Source organism: Rhinoraja longicauda, chromosome 3, assembly GCF_053455715.1.
Source record: "Rhinoraja longicauda isolate Sanriku21f chromosome 3, sRhiLon1.1, whole genome shotgun sequence".
In the NCBI taxonomy this organism is placed as follows: domain Eukaryota; kingdom Metazoa; phylum Chordata; class Chondrichthyes; order Rajiformes; family Arhynchobatidae; genus Rhinoraja; species Rhinoraja longicauda.
The window spans coordinates 61620135-61640139 of NC_135955.1; the positions used below are offsets into that span (position 1 = coordinate 61620135).

Below are 20005 nucleotides of genomic sequence, written 5' to 3' on the forward strand. Positions count from 1 at the left end.
TTTTTCCCCTGTGAGATGTTATTAATAAGTGGAACTTATGGTTACTGATGCAACAAAAGAGAGTTTTAGGTTTCAAAAGATAGCTACTTTCATAAACCTGTCTAACTGCCAGTAATCGTCACATAGACGTGGATAGAATACATAGATTTTTTTAAATATAGAAATAGACCAATTTGTTAAACAATCTATGTATGTACTGTTGCTTCACACAGTCTCCTCCCATTTTATATCATCTCCTCCTGTTAACATTCTACTATTCCTTTCTTTTTCATAACTTTATATAGCTTTATATAGCTTATATAGCTTTTTTTTTAAATATCAACGATATCCCATTGTTCAGCATTATCTTTTAAAGCTTGAACTTGTACTTATTAACTCTATTTTGATCACTTCTTTCATTTTAGAAGAAAAGCAGATGTATCAAAGTGTACAGATCCATTTATTTAGGTTTATAAGGCCAAATAATTTCCTTTGTACAGGAAATAACTTACTTTGTTTCTCCATAGGACAAATGACCTTAACTGGACGTAGCAGAGGAAATGCACACATAATTACTAGGTAACAAGGTCATTATAGTCCAAAAACCATAGTACAAAACAAAACAAAGTCTGTAGTAGATCATAGTGCCTGAGGTGGGATTGTGTGCAGTTTTCAAGAGCCTGATGATTTCTGTACCTTCTTCCAAATGATCATAACAAAATGAAAGCTTGGCCAAGGTGGTGTGGATCTTTGAAAATTTGGTCTGCCTTTTTGAGTACCCTTCGATGGTGGAGATAGATGTCAGTACCAGTGATGGTCCAGGCAATGTTTATCACTATCAGCAGTCTTCTTAATTCCTGGGCCTTCGAGTCACAAAACCAGGCCATTATGCAACCTGTGAGTATGCTCTCTACTGTACACATATGGAGGTTTGATAGAGAATAGAAATATAGAAAACATAGAAACATAGAAAATAGGTGCAGGAGGAGGCCATTTGGCCCTTCGAACATGCACCGCCATTCATTATGATCATGGCTGATCATCCACAATCAGCAACCTGTGCCTGCCTTCTCCCCATATCCCTTGATTCCACTAGCCCCGAGAGCTCTATCTAACTCTCTTTTAAATCCATCCAGTGAATTGGCCTCCACTGCCTTCTGTGGCAGAGAATTCCACAAATTCGCAACTCTCTGGGTGAAAAAGGTAGAAAGTATTTGGCAACATAGTCGAGTTTCCTTCAATCTTGTAAGAAAAGTAAAGGCATTAATGAGCTTTCTTTGTGATTGCATCAATGTGCTCGGCCCAGGACAGAACTTCAATGATTTGCATATCCACGAACCTGAAACTGTTGACTCTTTTTACCACCGTCTCATCAATAAAGACAGATTCATGGATCCCCAGATTTCTCCTCCAGAAGTCACTAATCAGCTCTTTGGTCTTGCTAATATTGAGACAAGATTGTGTAGGAAGGAACTGCCGATGTAGGTTTAAACCAAAGATAGACACAAAATGCTGGAGTAACTCAACAGATCAGGCGGCATCTCTGCAGAGGAGGAATGGGTGACCGAAACGTCACCTATTCCTTTTCTCCAGAGAAGATGCCCGACTGAGTTACTCCTGCATTTTGTGTTTATCTTGAGAGCAAAGTTGTTGTTCTGGCAAAATTCAATCAGATTGCCAACCACCCTCCTGCACTCTGTCTCATCATTTTTATTTGTCCAACAATGATGACAGCATAGATGACTTTAAAGATGGCGTTGAAGCTGTGCCTGGCTACACAGTTATGGGTATGGAGTGAATAAAGCAGGGGTTGAGCACACAGCCCTGCGATGCTGATGTGCTGCAGGTTATGGAGGAGGAAGTATTATTGCCAAATCATATGAATGGTGGTCTGCCAGTGAGGAAGTCAAGGATACAATTGCACAGGGGTGAGCGGAGACCCGCTTCCCTGAGTTTGATGATAAGTTTAGAAGGGATGATGTTGATAAACGGCAAACTGTAATCGATGAATAACAGCCTGACATATGTGTTCTCGTTGTCCAAGTGGCCCAGTGCAGAGTGGAGAACCAGCTTGATCATATCTAAAGCTAATGGCATGTTGGCCTTCATAACAAGAGCATTTGAGTACAGGAGCAAGGAGGTCCTTCTGCAATTGTATAGGGCCCTGGTGAGACCACATCTGGAGTATTGTGTGCTGTTTTGGTCTCCTAATTTGAGGAAGGACATCCTTGCTATTGACGAGGTTCACGAGGTTAATCCCTGGAATGGAGGGACTGTCATATGAGGAAAGATTGGAAACACTAGGCTTGTATTCACTGGAGTTTGGAAGGATGAGAGGGGATCTTATAAAGATGTATAAAATTATAAAAGGACTGGACAAGCTAGATGCAGGAAAAATGTTCCCAATGTTGGGGGAGTCCAGAACCAGGGGCCACAGTCTTAGAATAAAGGGGAGGCCATTTAAAACTGAGGTGAGAATAAACTTTTTCACCCAGAGTTGTGAATTTGTGGGATTCTCTGCCACAAAAGGCAGTGGAGGCCAATTCACTGGATGAATTTAAAAGAGAGTTAGATAGAGCTCTAGGGCCTAATGGAATCAAGGGATATGGGGAGAAGGCAGGCACAGGTTACTGATTGTGGATGATCAGCCATGACCACAATGAATGGCGGTGCTGGCTCGAAGGGCCAAATGGCCTTCTCCTGCACCTTTTTCAATGTTTCTATGTATCTATCTCCTGTTGGTCTGTTGTGGCAGTAGGTGGATTGTAGTGGGTCCAGGCCCTTACTGAGGCAGGAGTTAACATGTGTTATAATCAATCTTTCCAAGCACTTCATCACCACAGACATTCATGCTGAGAGTCAGTAGATTTTGAGTCATGCCACTATGGCCTCTTGGGCACAGGTATTGTGAACGTCCTTTTAAAGCAGTTACTGTCCTCAAACATTAGTAGAGAGTGGTCTAAGATGTCTGCAAAAATTCCAGCCAGTTAGACCTTGCTAGTTTTGAGGAAGGGTCTCAGTCTGAGGAAGGGTCTCGACCCGAAACATCACCCATTCCTTCTCTCCCGAGATGCTGCCTGACCTGCTGAGTTACTCCAGCATTTTGTGAATAAATGCCTTCGATTTGTACCAGCATCTGCAGTTATCTTCTTATACTACTTATTATATTGTTAGTTTTAAGAACGTGTCCAGGTACACTATCAGTTAATAAAACACAAAGCACCGAACATAGAACAGTTCAGCACCAAAATAAGTATTACGGCCCTCAATGTCTGCACTGCACGTGATAACAAATTAAACTAACCCCCTTTACCTGCACATGATCAATATCCCTCCACCTCCTACAAACCCGTGTGTCTAACCGAATGCCTCTTAAATGCCACGATCATATCTGTCTTCACCACCACCCGTGGCAATGCGTTCCAGGCACCCACCAATCTCTTTGTAAAAAACTTGCCCCGCACATCTATTTTAAATTTCGCATCTCTCATCTAAAAGCTATGACCTCTGGTCTTTGATGTTTTCACCCTGGGAGAAAGGTTCTGACTGTCTACCCTAATTATGCCTCTCACTATATGATGAACTTCTATCAGTTTGGACACTTTTTGTGGGTTCACCCTCATGAAGGGTCTTCAGATATCATCTCGGTGATTTGCCATAACATCACTACTTGTGCGCTCAGGTTGAATATGTATATCATATCATATCATATATATACAGCCGGAAACAGGCCTTTTCGGCCCACCAAGTCCGTGCCGCCCAGCGATCCCCGTACATTAACACTATCCTACACCCACTAGGGACAATTTTTACATTTACATTTACCCAGCCAATTAACCTACAAACCTGTACGTCTTTGGAGTGTGGGAGGAAACCGAAGATCTCGGAGAAAACCCACGCAGGTCACGGGGAGAACGTACAAACTCCTTACAGTGCAGCACCCGTAGTCAGGATCGAACCTGAGTCTCCGGCGCTGCATTTGCTGTAAAGCAGCAACTCTACCGCTGCGCTACCGTGCGCTTGTTTGGTGTTTTTGCATCTTGCACTACCCAACATCAGTTTGACTTATTTTCTCATGGTTCCCAGCTCTCAGGAGCCGCTTGACCATCAGGAAAATAGGGAAATTAATCTCTTATAATCAGCCTACTTGATTATTGCAAGCCTTTTTGAGGGCTTGTGTTTATAATATCTGCTATTACTTTATAACAGTAATTACTTTAAAGATATCAAATAATTGGTCAATGGTGATAAATGAGACATTCACAAATTAAAATGTGAATTCCACAGGCCTTTTTCACAATTCTATACTTAACTTTTTTTCACATATTTCCATTTTTTACAATGCAGCTGATATTTTCCCCAGAACTTGTAGGGGCTCATTTGCAAGAAGTTAAGTAGAGAATGCTCTGGAATTGAAGCCATATTAATTTCTGCCTGTGAAGCAGCAGTATAAAGCACCTATACCACTGGTGAATTTCACAGCAAGCAAGTTGATCTGGGCAATGATATAATTGACCAGCGAGGAATTTATAAGCTAATCATTTAAAAAAAAAAGTAGAACCAATTAAGGTATCAATTCACTAATTTAAAAATTGTTTTATGGTAATTGATTTCAAATGCCAGAACACAAGGCACTTCAAGAGGAAATTATGATACAGCACCTCAGATCTAAAGAAATGCTGCAATAATTCTTGGTGCATATCACAGTCAAACAGTCTTGCAGTCATACAGCACGGAAACAGGCCCCATGGCCCATCAAGTCCACAAAGGCCATCAAGCTCCCATTTACACTGATGCTGCTTTATTCTCATCATTCTCCCATTAACTAACCTGAGATTCTACAATTCACCAACAAACTGGGGGCAATTTAAAGTGGGCAGTTAACCAACCAACCTACATGTCTAGGGTATGGAAGAAATAAGAGATTCTGGAGGAAACCCTTGTGGTTTCAGGAAGAACATGCAAAATCCACATATACCCATCCTTGAAAAGTACAATGGATCCTCACTGCATTATAATGGACACAGGATAACTTTTCATGAATGAAGAAAAACTAGATGATATAAAATGACCTCTCCACGGGCACTTAAACAATATTTAATGTTATGGCCTGAAATGTAAACTCTTATTATGAATTAAAATAAGAATTTGCAGATATGTTGAGCAATAAAACAAAATGTTGGAGGAACTCAGTTGGTCGGGCAGCATCTGTGGAGGGAAGAAGAGATGCTATTTTGTGTCGATACCCTTCTTCCCACTGCATATACCTGTATGTACCTGGGTTCATAACAAGCCTGAACTTCAATGAAGATACCTCCTTCCTCACATCCATCCAGGGTCCCCGACAGCCTTTCCAGGTGAGACAGAGCTTCACATGCCTATCCTCTTAGCTCTTCTATTGCATTTGGGACCCGACATGGCCTCATTTATATCAGCAAGACCAATTGTAGACAAGGCAACCGTATTAACGAATACTTGCAGTTGGTCTGCCTAGACCTGCAAGGTCAGTGGAGTTGGAATGGCAAGCAATTTATTGTCCTGGGCCTTCTCCATTGGCAGTGTAAGGCCACACACAAACTGGAGGAACAAAACCTCATATTCTGCTTGGATAGTTGACATACCAACAATATGAACATCAAATTCTCCCATTTTAGGTAACACTTAGCTCCCCCTCCCCTCCCCACCATTTTCTTCCCCCCTCTCTCCCCTGTGCCCACCCAGGTATGCACCCATTTCTCCCACTATCCCATCCCTCTGTTCCCCCTTCAGTCCCGTTCCACCTATATCCCTTCCTCAGGCTTCACATTTCACTCCTCCTATCTCCTTATTTTAAATCCTTTTATCTCCTTTTCATCTCTAACCATTGTTCACCCATGTGCTAATCAAACCCCCACCCTCACCTGTCTACACCTGTCACTTGCCAGAGTATGTCCCACCCCCACCACATTTCCAGCTTTGTCCCCCCATTACAATCAGCCTAAAGTAGTGTCCTGACCCAAAATGTCACCATGCATGTACTCCAAACATACTGTCCGACTCGTTGCATTACTCCAACATTTTGTGTGATACTTTCTAAATTTCAATGAATTGCTTTTCATTTGCGCCCAGTTTTAATAAGCAAGTAAAATAGTTTACAGTAAAATTCCACTGCTAGCAATAATATGTGATCAATTAAACTATTTGTTGGTGTTGATTGTTGAATGAATGGTGACCATGATCCAGTGATCCCGGACAACTTTTCCATTCTGCTTCAAAAAAATTTTACAGCCTCTTAGGTCCTAATTTATTATTGGTTCTGGTTGGGAGCAAGGGAAATCTGATAGTTTAAGTTATTATGCGATGGCACAGAAACAGGCTCTTCAGCCCAAGTGGTCCATGTTGACCAAGATGCCCCATTTGAGATAGTCCCAATCACCTGCATTTGGCCCATATCCCTCCAAACCTTTCTTATCCATGTACCTGTCTAAATGTCTGTTCAATGTCGTTATTTTTCATGCCTCAACTACTTCCTTTTGCAGCTCATTTCATAAATTCACCATCCTCGTGAAAAGATTGCCCCTCAGGTTTGTATTAAATCTTCCCCCTCTCACCTTAAACCTTTAACTTCTAATTCTTGATTATTTTACCTTTGGAAATAGACTCTGCTCATTCACCCTATCTATTCCCATCATAATTTTATATACCTTAATTTTATATAAGACTAGACCAAGTGGACCCGTTGGGTCCATTCCTCATAGAGGGGGGGGCAGGGTAGGGGAGAGGGTGTGACTGAGAAGGTGAGCCCTGGACCCAAAGTCTCTCCTGTATTGGTGTAGCACCCTCAATTCCCCCCCCCCACACTCAATCCCCCTTATGCCCCCTCCTCCCCCCACTGACCCACTCCATCCCCCTAGCCCACCCCAAATTGCCCCTCCCCTGCCCCCACCCCCAGTCCCCCAGCCCTGCCTCCACCCCATTCCCCCCTCCTCACCCCTATTCCCCCTTCCCTCTCCCCTGACCCCCACCTCCCTCCTCTCCCCCCACCCCCACTATCCCCTACTCCCCACCCCGCACTCTCTCCTCCCCCCACCTCCCCTCCCCTCCACCCACTCGGCCGCCATGCCCACTCCCCTCCGTGGAGCCATTGGTGGCGAAAGGCACTTACCAGTGCCCGTGCGTTCAACGCTGACTGCCGACGTGCGGGTCTCCCCCGGGGTCGGGGTCGGGCGAGAGGTGAGGTGAGAGGGGAGAGGCGAGAGGCGAGAGGCGAGAGGCGAGAGGCGAGAGGCGAGAGGGGAGAGGGAGTGAGGGAACGACTGAGGTTGGGCGGGCGGCGGCGCTGCCGGCGGTCATCTTGTTTTGGCGAGTGAGGAGCAAATGAACTCGAACGTGGCCGACTGTGACGTCATACGCTGCGGACTTTCAGGAAATGGGTTAGAAAGTGAATTTTTAAATTTTAAAATGTCCGTAGCTTTAAAAATGTACCTTCAATTTGAATGAGAGTTGTCAGAGATTATGCCCAGGATAATGGTGAGTAACGTGGTGGAAAGATTGTGGCGCTATGGTGTACCGTTTTGGCTGTGCGAAGCTCCAAAGTTATGGTGCGCACATACACACATGCACATGGACGGAGAATTTTAGAGATAGATAGACAGACAGACGGACAGACAGACAGACAGACAGACAGACAGACAGACAGACAGACAGACAGATAGACAGACAGATAGATAGACAGATAGATAGATAGATAGATAGATAGATAGATAGATAGATAGATAGATAGATAGATAGATAGATAGATAGATAGATAGATAGATAGATAGATAGATAGATAGATAGATAGATAGATAGATAGATAGATAGATAGATAGATAGATAGATAGATAGATAGATAGATAGATAGATAGATAGATAGATAGATAGATAGATAGATAGATAGATAGATAACCCTTCAGCTTCCTGCACTCCTGCGTTTGAATAATGTAAGAATTTATATTCACATATCACCTTTCTTGCAAAGGAAGCTTTATAGTAACAAGAGGAGGTGCTCTGAAGATATTTCTTTCAATGATCTGTATTGAATTAATGAACCAGAAACTAACAGCTGATTGCAAATTTGACAAAATTAGATCGAAAATCACAGGTTTCTTAGTGTTCAAATGTTTAAGGAATTGAATACATAACTTTGAATACATTTTTTTTACATTTATGTTCTCCCACAATGTACATTTATTATTAGAAAACATATTAGTCATGTTTTTCATATAATATATTTAATTTACAACATTCTAGTGGACCAACTTGTTTAAGAACTCAAAGTGTTGATTTAGCATTTGAAATTTAAATGGTGGTTTTAAAAGGTGCATTAGTTGTTGGAATTTTAAAAGCATGCTGTTAGTTCAGAGATCTGTATTAATACCAGTAGTGTCAATACATCTAATATAGTAATCACATACCTGTGGCTTTCAATGTGTTATAAGAAAATAACTGCAGATGCTGGTACAAATCGATTTATTCACAAAATGCTGGAGTAACTCAGCAGGTCTCGGGAGAGAAGGAATGGGTGACGTTTCGGGTCGAGACCCTTCTTCAGACTTTCAATGTGTTTATATATTGGCATATTTAAAAATACCCAATAATACAATGATGGATTTTCCCACATATTAAAAAGGTGCCATAACTACAAAACAAAATTCATTGACAAATTTCAGAGAATTATGTAATTTGTTTAATTGAGTAAGTTATTATAAAAATATAGAACCGTTTTTCCAAAAAGTTCAGTTTAGTTCAGTTTAGTTTATTATCACGTGTACTGAGGTACAGTGAAAAGCTTTTGTTGCGTGCTAACCAGTCAGCAGAAAAACAATACATGATTATAATCGATCTATTTACAGTGTATAGATACATAATAAAGGAATAACATTCAATGCAAGATAAAGCCAGCAAAGTCCAATCAAGGATAGTCCAAGGGTCACCAATGAGGTAGATAGTAGTTCAGCACTGTTCGTTCGTTGTGGCAGGATGATTCAGTTGCCTGAAAACAGCTGGGAAGAAACTGTCCCTGAATCTGGAGGTGTGCATTTTCACACATATACCTTTTGACTGATGGGAGAGGGGAGAAGAAGGAGTGGGCAGGGTGTGACTTGTCCTTGATTATGCTGCTGGCCTTGCTGAGGCAACATGAGATTTAAATTGAGTCAATAGAAGGGAGGTTGGTTTGTGTGATGGTCTAGGCTGTGTCCACAATTCGATGCAATTTCTTGCAGTCGAGGATGGAGCTGTTCTCAAACCAAGCTATGATGCATTCATATGAAATGCTTTCTATGGTGCATCTGTAGACATTAGTGAGGGTTGTAGGGGAAATGCCGATCTTCCTAAGCCTTCTAAGGAAGTAAAGGCTTTTGTGTGCCTTCTTGGTCATTGCTTCAATGTGGGTGGTCCAGGAGAAGTTGTTGGTGATATTGACTCTTAGAAATTTGGAGTTTTCAACCATCTCTACTTTGGTGCCATCAATACAAACTGGGATATGTGTACTGCTGTGCTTCCTGATGTCGATCACTATCTCCTTTGTCACCATCTGCTGAATTATTAATTGCTCAAACTTACTTAATTGAGCCTGGAAGACCAATACATTTTTTGAATTATGACAGTGCCTTGAACAATATAATGAAATGAGTCAGGCAAGATGTAAGCTGAGAATTTGTCTGAAGACATTTGGCAGCCTCTAATATTTAGAAACATATAAAACTATCAAAAATTTAAAACAAAAGATTTTAAAAATATTGTTTACTGTAAAGTAGAATAAAGTTAAATACTTCTTTATACAATTAAAACATTATATCCATTGTATTTAAAACAAAGTTTATTCTATAAAAGCAGAACATTTTGGAAATACTCAAAAAGTCAGACAGTAAACATAGAAATTCAGAAACATAGAAAAATAGATGCAGGAATAGGCCATTCGGCCCTTCGAGCCAGCACCGCCATTTAATATGATCATGGCTCATCATCTAAAATCAGTACAACGTTCCTGCTTTTTTCCCATATCCCTTGATTCCTTTAGCACTAAGAGTAAATTTAAGTCTAGAATGCATCCAATGAATTGGCCTCCACTGCCTTTTGTGGCGAAGAATTTCACAGAATCACAACACTCTGGGTGATAAAGTTTTTCCTCATCTCAGTCATAAATGGCCTACCCCTTATTCTTAAACTGTGACCCCAGGTTCTGGACACCCACAACGTCGAGAACATTTTTCCTGCATCTAGCCAGTCCAATCATTTAAGAAGTTTACATGTTTCTATAAGATCTCCTCTTATCCTAAATTCCAGCGAATACAAGCCCAGTCGATCCATTCTTTCATCATGTCAGTCCCGCCATCCCGGGAATTAACCTGGTGAACCTACGCTGCACTCCCTCAATAGCAATAATGTCCTTCCTCAAATTAAGACACCAAAATTGCACACAATACTCCAGGTGCAGTCTCACCATCACCCTGTACAACTGTAGTAGGACCTCCTTGCTCCCAAATTTAAATCCTCCCGCAATGAAGGACAAAATGCCATTAGCTTTCTTCAATGCCTGCTGTACCTGCATGCTTACTTTCAGTGACTGATTTACAAGCGCACCCATGTCTCATTGCACCTCCCCTTTTCCTAATCTGACACCATTCATAATAATCAGCCTTCCTGTTCTTGCCTCCAAAGTGGATAACATCACATTTATCCACATTATACTGCATCTGCCATGCATCTGCCCACTCACCCAACCTATCCAAGTTGCCCTGCAGCCTCATAGCATTCTTCTCACAGCTCACACTGCCACCCAGCTTTGTGTCATCCGCTAACTCGGAGATGTGATATTTAATTCCCTCGTCTAAATCATTAATATATATTGTAAATAACTGGGGTCCCAGTACTGAGCCTTGTGGCACACCACTAGTCACTGCCTGCCATTCTGAAAAGGACCCGTTAATTCCTACTATTTGCTTCCTGTCGACCAACCAGTTCTCTGTCCATGTCAATACCCTACCCCCAATTCCATGTGCTCTGATTTTGCACACTAATCTCTTGTGTGGGACCTTGTCAAAGGCTTTGTGAAAGTCCAGATACACCACATCCACTGGCTCTCCCTTTTCCATTCTACTTGGTACATCCTTAAAAAATTCCAGAAGATTAGTCAAGCATGATTTCCCCTTCATAAATCCATGCTGACTTTCTGTCACTGCTTTCCAAATGCGCTGCTATAACATCTTTGATAATAGACTCAAGCATCTACCCCACTACCGATGTAAGGCTAACTGATCTATAATTCCCTGTTTTCTCTCTCCCTCCTTTCTTAAAAAGTGGAGTTACATTGGCGACCCTCCAGTCCACAGGAACTGATCCAGAGTCGAGAGAACATTGGAAAATGATCACCAATGCATCCACGATTTCTAGGGCCACCTCCTTGAATACTCTGGGATGCAGACCATCAGGCCCTGGGGATTTATCTGCCTTCAGTCCCAACAGTTTATCTAACACCATTTCCTGACTAATGTGGATTCCCATCAGTTCCTCCCTCAGTCCCCTAGTATCTGCAGAGAGACACAGTTAATGCTTCATTTCTTTACACTGAGCTATCTAACTTGTTGAGTATTTACAGAATTTATTTCAGATTTGCAGCATCAGCAGCATTTTGCTTTTTTTCTTTCTACCACACAACCTTACAGTCCTTATTTAATCCATGGGTTCACAGATCCTTTGTCAGGTTAATTGTTTGGGACTTCCACATTAACTTAGGTTAACTGACATATTCAATTTTGAATTTCCGCCACTAATCAACAAAGCCAGTGAGCTAGTGTTTCATAGCTGTGAAGACTGACCTGACCTATTTGGGTTTCGGTGAGGCACTGTATAACTACGACTTTGGACCAAGTCTGGAACTATTTGCCAAATCTTGTATGTCATTAATTGCATGGTGCTCTTGCTATCATTTAAACACATAGACATGCATCAACATTCTCAAATGCCATTATGTGGTGAGTTTCTGGTCAGAGGATGCATACATTCTGTGTTGGATAAGCAGAGGCTCTACTCCAATTGTTTTCACAGTGATATAATGCCAATATTATGTGAACAAATGATGTTACTGCTCACGTAACCCAACTGATTAATAATTTTAAAACTTGGCAGAATTGAACGGGAAAAAAAAAATTAAGTTCTCTGAGGAAACAAAAATGCAAAAAAAATATTTTCTAAAAGATTAAAATGATAGCAAAAATATATAAATTTATCAAGCCCAGAGGCAGATAAATGATTTGCTAAAATCAGTAATAAAATAAAAAACAACTTTAAAATGAGCCCTACATCTTTTAGAATGGGTGCAAATTGTATATAATGATCAGCTGCCTTCTGGCTTTGTCCAAATACAGTCAGACAAAGAATGTCATGTTAAGATTATTAAAGCAATCTGAAAATTAATGGAAATTGGCAGAAAAGGAATATTACAAATCTAATGAACTAATACTTTGGGATGCAACAATGCCTCTCAATGTTCCATTATATGTATTCCACCCTCATTATAACAAAGTCCTTGGGAGATGAACATTTAGCTTGTTATAATGAGCTACCGCTGTGGAGAATGGCCCTCCATACTGGATAAAATGCAAGTCCAGTCGATGTATAATAGCGACAACATTCTGACTGAACTAAATGTAATGAGGGTGGTGCATATGCAGCACTGTAGATGAATAACATGAAAATGAGCTACAACCAAAATAAAATTCCAGTTTAATTTAGAAAAAGATCATTTCGACAAACTTGTAAATGTTTTTAGTTCAGCATGATGCATCATGTTGACATAACAAGTGTGGACATTAATTAAACAGCATCAGCATCCAGCAAGGATATTTGCCCTCTAGGTGGGTGACCGGAGGTAATAAGAGAGGCCTATTAACTTGAACTGACAGCCTTTCACTCTGTGTCTAGGGTATACAGAGAGTTCTCCCACTAATATCAATCTGTGAGATCATTATGAAATGTTTGAACAATGTTAGTGAGTTCATAAAAATGATGCACATTGCCTGGTAATGTTTTGGTATGCTGCAGTTATTTGATGTAGATTCAAAAACCGAAACACATCATTCTTATTGAAGGTTTTTTTTTCTTTTCTGAATCTGAATTGCTGCAGGACAATTCCAGTGCTCTGGGTACCTTTCTGGTACTTTGCACAAAGGCTATATTCATGTGTGAACTTTAATGATAAATATCAGATGGCTCTTTGACTGAAGGGGAAATATGTCCAAACTACAGTTTGTTCTCATCCAACATCTATAGATACACATTTCTCCAGTGATATTCCTCAACTGTAACCCAGGACTTCTGAAACTAATTGAAATGCTTGAATATTGAATTTCGCAAATATAACTAAAACCATGGAACAAGTGAAATTATGCTCAGCCACTAATATTAGGTCATATATCAGATGTATCGAGTAATTAGATGCTTGGTACAACTTTGAGCCTAGAAAATTAAAGGTAGCCCATTCTCCTGAAATATAAAATAAACTAGCATGATTCTAACAACAAGCAAAATGGTAACTGAAAAATCCAGTGGAATTGGAAATGTAATTCAGGGAATGATTTTTCTTATTTGCCTACTACTTAAACTTGATGATTTGGGATCTGAATCTGAGAATCCAAAGTTAGTGTTCTTTAAGTATGTGATTTGAAATGATAGAAGAGACATGGAATATAACACTGTACAGGACAAGAACAGGCCCTTCAGCCCACAACGTCTGTGCCGAACATGATGCCAAGACCAATTCTTATCTACCTGTACATAATCCATATCCAACCATTCTCTGCATACTCATATGCTGATCCAAAAGTGCCTCAAATGCCACTATTGTATCGTATTTATTATGATAAAATGTATTTTAATAACTGATAAATATGAATAATAAAACTCTTAGTAATGGAATAGAGATATCCATTCCATCTATTCACTGGAAGCTCCCGGTGAGCGCCGCTGAGCCATCCAAGAGAGGACCTGCCAGCGGGCAGCAGAGGATGGGCCTGCAGTGAGCGCTGCAGGTCGGACGGGCCCACGGTGGGTGCCAGAGGCCAGTCGAGGACAAGCAGCCAAGAACAAAGAGGGACCCGGCGTGGGGGAGCTGCCAAGATAACAAAGGGACTATTGGGAACTATTTTGTAACTTTGTCAGCTCCCTATATGTGGTGACTCTTTGCATATGGTATGCAAAACAAAAATTCAACTGTGATATATCACATGTGAAAATAAAGCATCAATCAATCAATTAATCCATCAGTAATATTCCTTATTTATTGGGAAGAGAGAACAATGTTGGATTATAAAAAATAAATTCAACTGCATCTGCCCAAATGTCATGGAGTCATACATCATGGGAAAAGGCCTTTTGACCCAACTTTCCCATGCCGACCAACATGCCCAATCTACAATACTCCCACCTGCCTGGGTTTGGGCCCCATCCTTCTAAATCTGTCCTATCCATGTACCTGTCCAAATGTTTTTAAAACATTGTGATAATACCTGCCTCAACTATTTCCTCTGGCAGCTCGTTCCATATACCTACCACCCTTGGTATAAAATAGTTGCCCCTCAGGTTCCTATTAAATCTTTCTCCCTTCACCTTAAACCTTGATTACCCTATTCTGGGCAAAAGACTCTGTGCATGTACTTTATCTATCCCTCTCATGATCATATACACCTGCATAAGATCACCCCTCATCTCTCTGCTCGCCAAGGAATAAAGTCCTAGCCTGCTCAACCTCTGCCTATAGCCCTGGCCCTCGAGTCCTGGCAACATCTTCGTAAATCTATACAAGTCCTGGCAACATCCTCATAAATCTATGTGTATACCACAATATTGCATCTGGTCTAATGCAATGTTTATAATTCTCAAATGGAGAGACATTCTAAAACCAGAAAATTCTAGAAACACTCACGAGATCTGGCAGCATGTCTGGAAGGAGAAGCAGTGTTAACATTTAAGGTTAAAGACCATTCATTAGAAATGGGACAGTGAAAAAAAAATTATTTTGCAGTTGGAATAATACTGAGGTGGTGGACAAAACAAAGGAAATTTCTCTGTTAGAGTGAAGCCAAATTACCCAGGTGATTCCAATGCTCCAACCTGAAATATTGACTCTGCTTCTCCTTCCATAGATTATGCCTATCCTGCTGAGTGCTACCAAAATGTTATGGTTTTACTTCAGATTTCCAGAATCCATCGTTCTATTTCAGAACTATGATCACAATGAATGGCGGTGCTGGCTTGAAGGGCCAACAACAGAGCTTTATTTGTCATTCGGTACCAAGGTACCGAACGAAACAACATAGCAGTCACACAAAAAAGAAAAAGAACACAAGACACATGACCCCAACACAAACATCCATCACAGTGACTCCAAACACCCCCTCACTGTGATGGAGGCAACAAAACTTCCACTCTCCAACTTCCACAAATGGCATCCTCCTACACCTATTTTCTATGCATTCAAAATGTTAACCTTACACGCATTAATAAAGCTAACATATCTCCTAAATATTTCAGTGTTCACTGTATTTGAGATTGTGAGACACTGGTGGAATGTTTTCCTTGTCCAGAGAAGGTTAAGACGAAATTTAAACAATGTTCAATATTATAAGGGTCTTTGATGAAGTAAATAATAATGTTTTTCCACTGTTAGAAACAAAGCCCAATTCTCAACAGAACCAGAAAGGACGTTGAGAGAAATTATTTTACATAATGAGATGGTACATAAGAAATTATAGATTTTGATGAATGAAAATATAATGGTGGGTTTCTGAAGGGAATTTTGCTTGGAAGCATTTGCAGACATGCAGAAGGATTTCTAATTTGATAGGAAGGTGAAAGACTTCCTTAGAAAAGCTAAACACTTTTCCATGTATACAACGTATATTTTATTAAATTCTGTCGAAAGCAATTGATGCCAATTTCTAATTCTTCTTGGTAAAAATTAATGTAAACGTGGTGTTATGAAACAAGCGCCTGATTAATTGTGTTGAGACTAAGTTCTAAAATTAACGAATGGACATAAATGATCTGGGTTTGATAGCAAAACTGAAATGTTGCCTGTGTGGAATGTGTACATTATCCTTGTGACTCTATGGATTTCTCCCTGGTTTCTCCAGTTTTCTCCTACATCTCAAAGACATGCTGGTAAGTTAGTTGACCAATACAAATGTCCTTTGATGTGGAAAGGTTGCAGGAGAATCAGTGGGGAGTTGATGAGATCATGAAAGAATAGGTCACAGGGAAATAAGAAGTGAAATAGGAGCAATAGGAATACTGTGAGAGACTTGATGGGCCAAATGGCCTATTCCTCTTGTAAGAAAATCTAAGAAAATCTAATGAAAATAATGAAATGGCAAGAAATAATAAAAAGTGCTGAAAGAAAGTCATCCAGGTGTTCAATTTGGCAGATGAATTAACATGCATGCTTTGCCTCAGAAATTCATTATGTGACTCATTGGTAAAGTCTCCAAGATATATCCTTGTGATTATTTTTATAGTTAATATTTCAGATCTCCTCTCTTTAATTGAACTGCCTTGAACCCAATTGGCATGGTCCTTCCAAGCAGGCCCGATCCAGATGAGAAAGGGACTATTCAAAATAAAAGAATTGTATGAAAATAATTTAAAACAGAGCTGGGAGGAGTTGGACAGAATAGTGTCTTACTCCTGGACAGACAGCGCGGAAACATGCCCTTCAGCCCAACTTGCCCACTCCAACCAACATGCCCCATCTACACCTGCTCGCGTCGGTCCATACCTCTCCAAATCTATCACATCCATGTAACTGTCCAAATGCTTCTGAAACACTGTAATAGTACCCGCCTCAACTACCTCCTCTAGTATCTCATTACATATACCCACCATCCTTTGTGTAAAAAAGTTACCCCTTAGGTTCATATTAAATCTCTCCCCCCTCTACTGGCATGGTGTTCACCCAAAAATGATGGTTACTTCACCAGCGAACTGCAGAGCAGCACACAGCAGGCACTCACACTCCTCCAGTCTAATTTAAATGAGCACATGGTACAACTTTGATTAGGCCTATCTATCATGGTTCAGAGATTATTTCCCACACCCACCTCATGCCAGCAGGCCTCCCCAGTCCAATTTCTCCTTTTCCCAAGAGCTTTCTTGCATAATATGAATAATCAGCGAAACATGAAGCTAAAAATGTGTTGTATGAGAATTTTGCCCGAACAGTCTGTGACCCTTAGCCCTATGTTTAAACCCCATAATGCTATGTTTAAAGCCCATAGTGCTGTGGGCAGTAGCGCTATATTTAGAACCCATAGCATTGCAGTCGACAGCTCTTTGTTTAAATTCCCACGCGCTAAGCCGACAGCACCCTGTTTAAACCTTTGCGCGCCAAACCGGCAGCGCAGTGTCTATTGATTTACGCGCCATCTGTAGCGCTGTGTGTATTGATTTACTTGGCAAGTCTGTAGCGCCATGTGTATTGCTTTAAGCGCAAGTCTGCGGCTGATAGCGTTTTCTTCCCTAGGGGGAGGGGGCTTGCTGGGATGCAGTCTCCTACCATTGGTTATAGTTTGAATTTGGGAGCAGCGCTATTGGCCAGGACTTACCGGCGGTTATTTCAACAGCTGATTTCTTATCTGTATAAAGGCAGGCGCCGGTCAGATATAAGTTAGTTCATGTTCGAGAGGGGTTCACTGACAGGCTGAGTCACGTGATCAGCGCCGTGGACGGAGGCAGAGAGAGAGAGGTGTGCTGCTGTAAACTGGACCCCGCGTATACCAAGCCAAGTATTCTTTTTGTTCTCTCTTCCCAATAAACCTAATTTGTAACCTAAGCAGATGAGCGAGCCTTTTTCTGTCCTACTAGTCAGATCCATGAACCTGTTCCCTTGTAACATTTGGCATAGTTGGCAGGATCTGACGAATAGAATAGAAAATGTTTGGTAAAAAGAAATAGCAAGCGAGATGGCGCTGGTGCAGGCCAAGCACCCCTGCAACAAGCTGCTGCCCTTAGAGCAGGGGAGCCCGCAGTAGGCCGTGCTGCAGGTGGGACCAAGAACCTCGAGTCTTCAAGCTCCTCCAATGCTTTTAATGGGTCACGAGGGAGAAGTTTATTGTTGTAAATTTCACTCGAATAGATCAATACTGGCATCTGCAGGATTTGATCGACTCATGTTGTTTTGGAATGTATATGGCGACTGCGATAATTATGCTGCATTGAAAGGTCACAGTGGAGCAGTGATGGAATTGCATTATAACACAGATGGCAGCATGTTTTTTACATCAAACTGTAGCAGCGTGGGACAGTGAAATGGGTGAAAGGATCAAGAGACTTAAAGGTCACACATCCGTTGTGAATTCATGTTATCCAGCCCGAAGGGGACCACAGTTGGTCTGTGCTGGAAGTGACGATGAAACAGTGAACCTATGGGACATTCGGAAGAAGGCTGTAATCCATATGTTTCGAAACACTTACCAAGTACTGGCAGCAACATTTAATGACACAAGCGATCAGATTATCTCTGGTGGTATTGATGATGGCATTAAGGTTTGGGACCTCCGACAAAACAAGTTGATTTGTATCATGCGTGGTCATACAGGCTCGGTGACTGGTTTGACCCTGAGTGGGGTAAAAGAGAACATCTCCAAGCTCGCTGGATACATCCAGGAAGCCGTAGAGACGATTCGAAGGGTCGGAGAACAGTACCAACACTACAATTGCTCGGGAGGATGGTGGCCTTTCGGGATGTTTGGAGGCTGGTGGACAACAGTGGTGCACTGGGGACTGACCATTGGGACAATCTTGTTGGCAATTATGTTACGGCATTGTATGTGAGGATTAGCATTACGACCACGTGGACCTTACTACAGCCTGCGGGTCAGAGGTAACGAGGTAAAGCCTGCAGGCCGGATGTGACGAGGTAAAGAATGTGGGCCGGATGTGACGAGGTAGGGCCTACGGGCCGGATGTGATGAGGTAAAGCCCATGGGTCGGATGTGACGAGGTAAAGCCTGCAGGCCGGATGTGACGGAAACCAGACTGTTCGAGGGGTGGAATGTTATTCGAGAATTTTGTCCGAACAGTCTGTGACCCATAGCGCTGTGGCCGGTAGCGCTATGTTTAAACCCCATAGCGCTGTGGCCGGTAGCGCTATGTTTAGAAACCATAGCACTGCAGCCGGTAGCGCTATGTTTAGAAACCATAGCACTGCAGCCGACAGCTCTTTGTTTAAATTCCCATGGGCTAAGCCAACACCACCCTGTTTAAACCTTTGCGCGCCAAACCGGCAGCGCTGTGTGTATTGATTTACAAGTCTTGTAGTGCTGTGTGTATTGATTTGCGCACCAAGTGTGTAGCTCTGTTTATTGCTTTAAGCGCCAGTCTGCGGCTGACAGCTCTTTGTTCCCAAGGTGGGGGCTCGCTAGGACGGAGTCTCCTGCCATTGGTTATAATTTTATCACCACCAGGGGGCGTATTATTATTATTACTATTATTAATAATTAATATTATTATTATTGAGCAATTATATTATTATTATTATTATTATTATTATTATTATTATTATTATTATTATTATTATTATTATTATTATTATTATTATTATTATTATTATTATTATTATTATTATTATTATTATTGTATGAAGAAGGGTCCCAAACCAAATCACCACTATCCATGTTCTCCAGGGATGTTGCCCGACCTGCTGAGTTACTCCAGCACTTTGTGTATTTGTTTTAATTATTATTTCCTATATTACTTTTTTCATTGCAGATTTATTCAATTTGTTAAATATATTTCCCCAATTACCATGATGTGATTCAAATTCATATCTCAGTTCTCCCGGCCTTCGGACCCTCCCGGCCTTCGGCCCTCGCCTACAGTCTGCCTGTCCTTTTCAAACTCTTTTTGTTATTTTTGGTAAGTTTTAAAAGTTTGTGTAAATGTTCTCTGGTTTGTTTTATGTGGGGGGTGGGAGAGGGGGTCGGGGGAAACTTTTTTTCAATTTCTTACC

At 41.2% G+C, this 20005-nt stretch overlaps 1 pseudogene; it reads left to right on the plus strand.

Moving 5' to 3' along the window:
- Positions 1 to 17957: 17957 nt before the first annotated feature.
- Positions 17958 to 18828, plus strand: LOC144592258 (U5 small nuclear ribonucleoprotein 40 kDa protein pseudogene; annotated as a pseudogene).
- The last annotated feature ends 1177 nt before the right edge of the window (positions 18829 to 20005 follow it).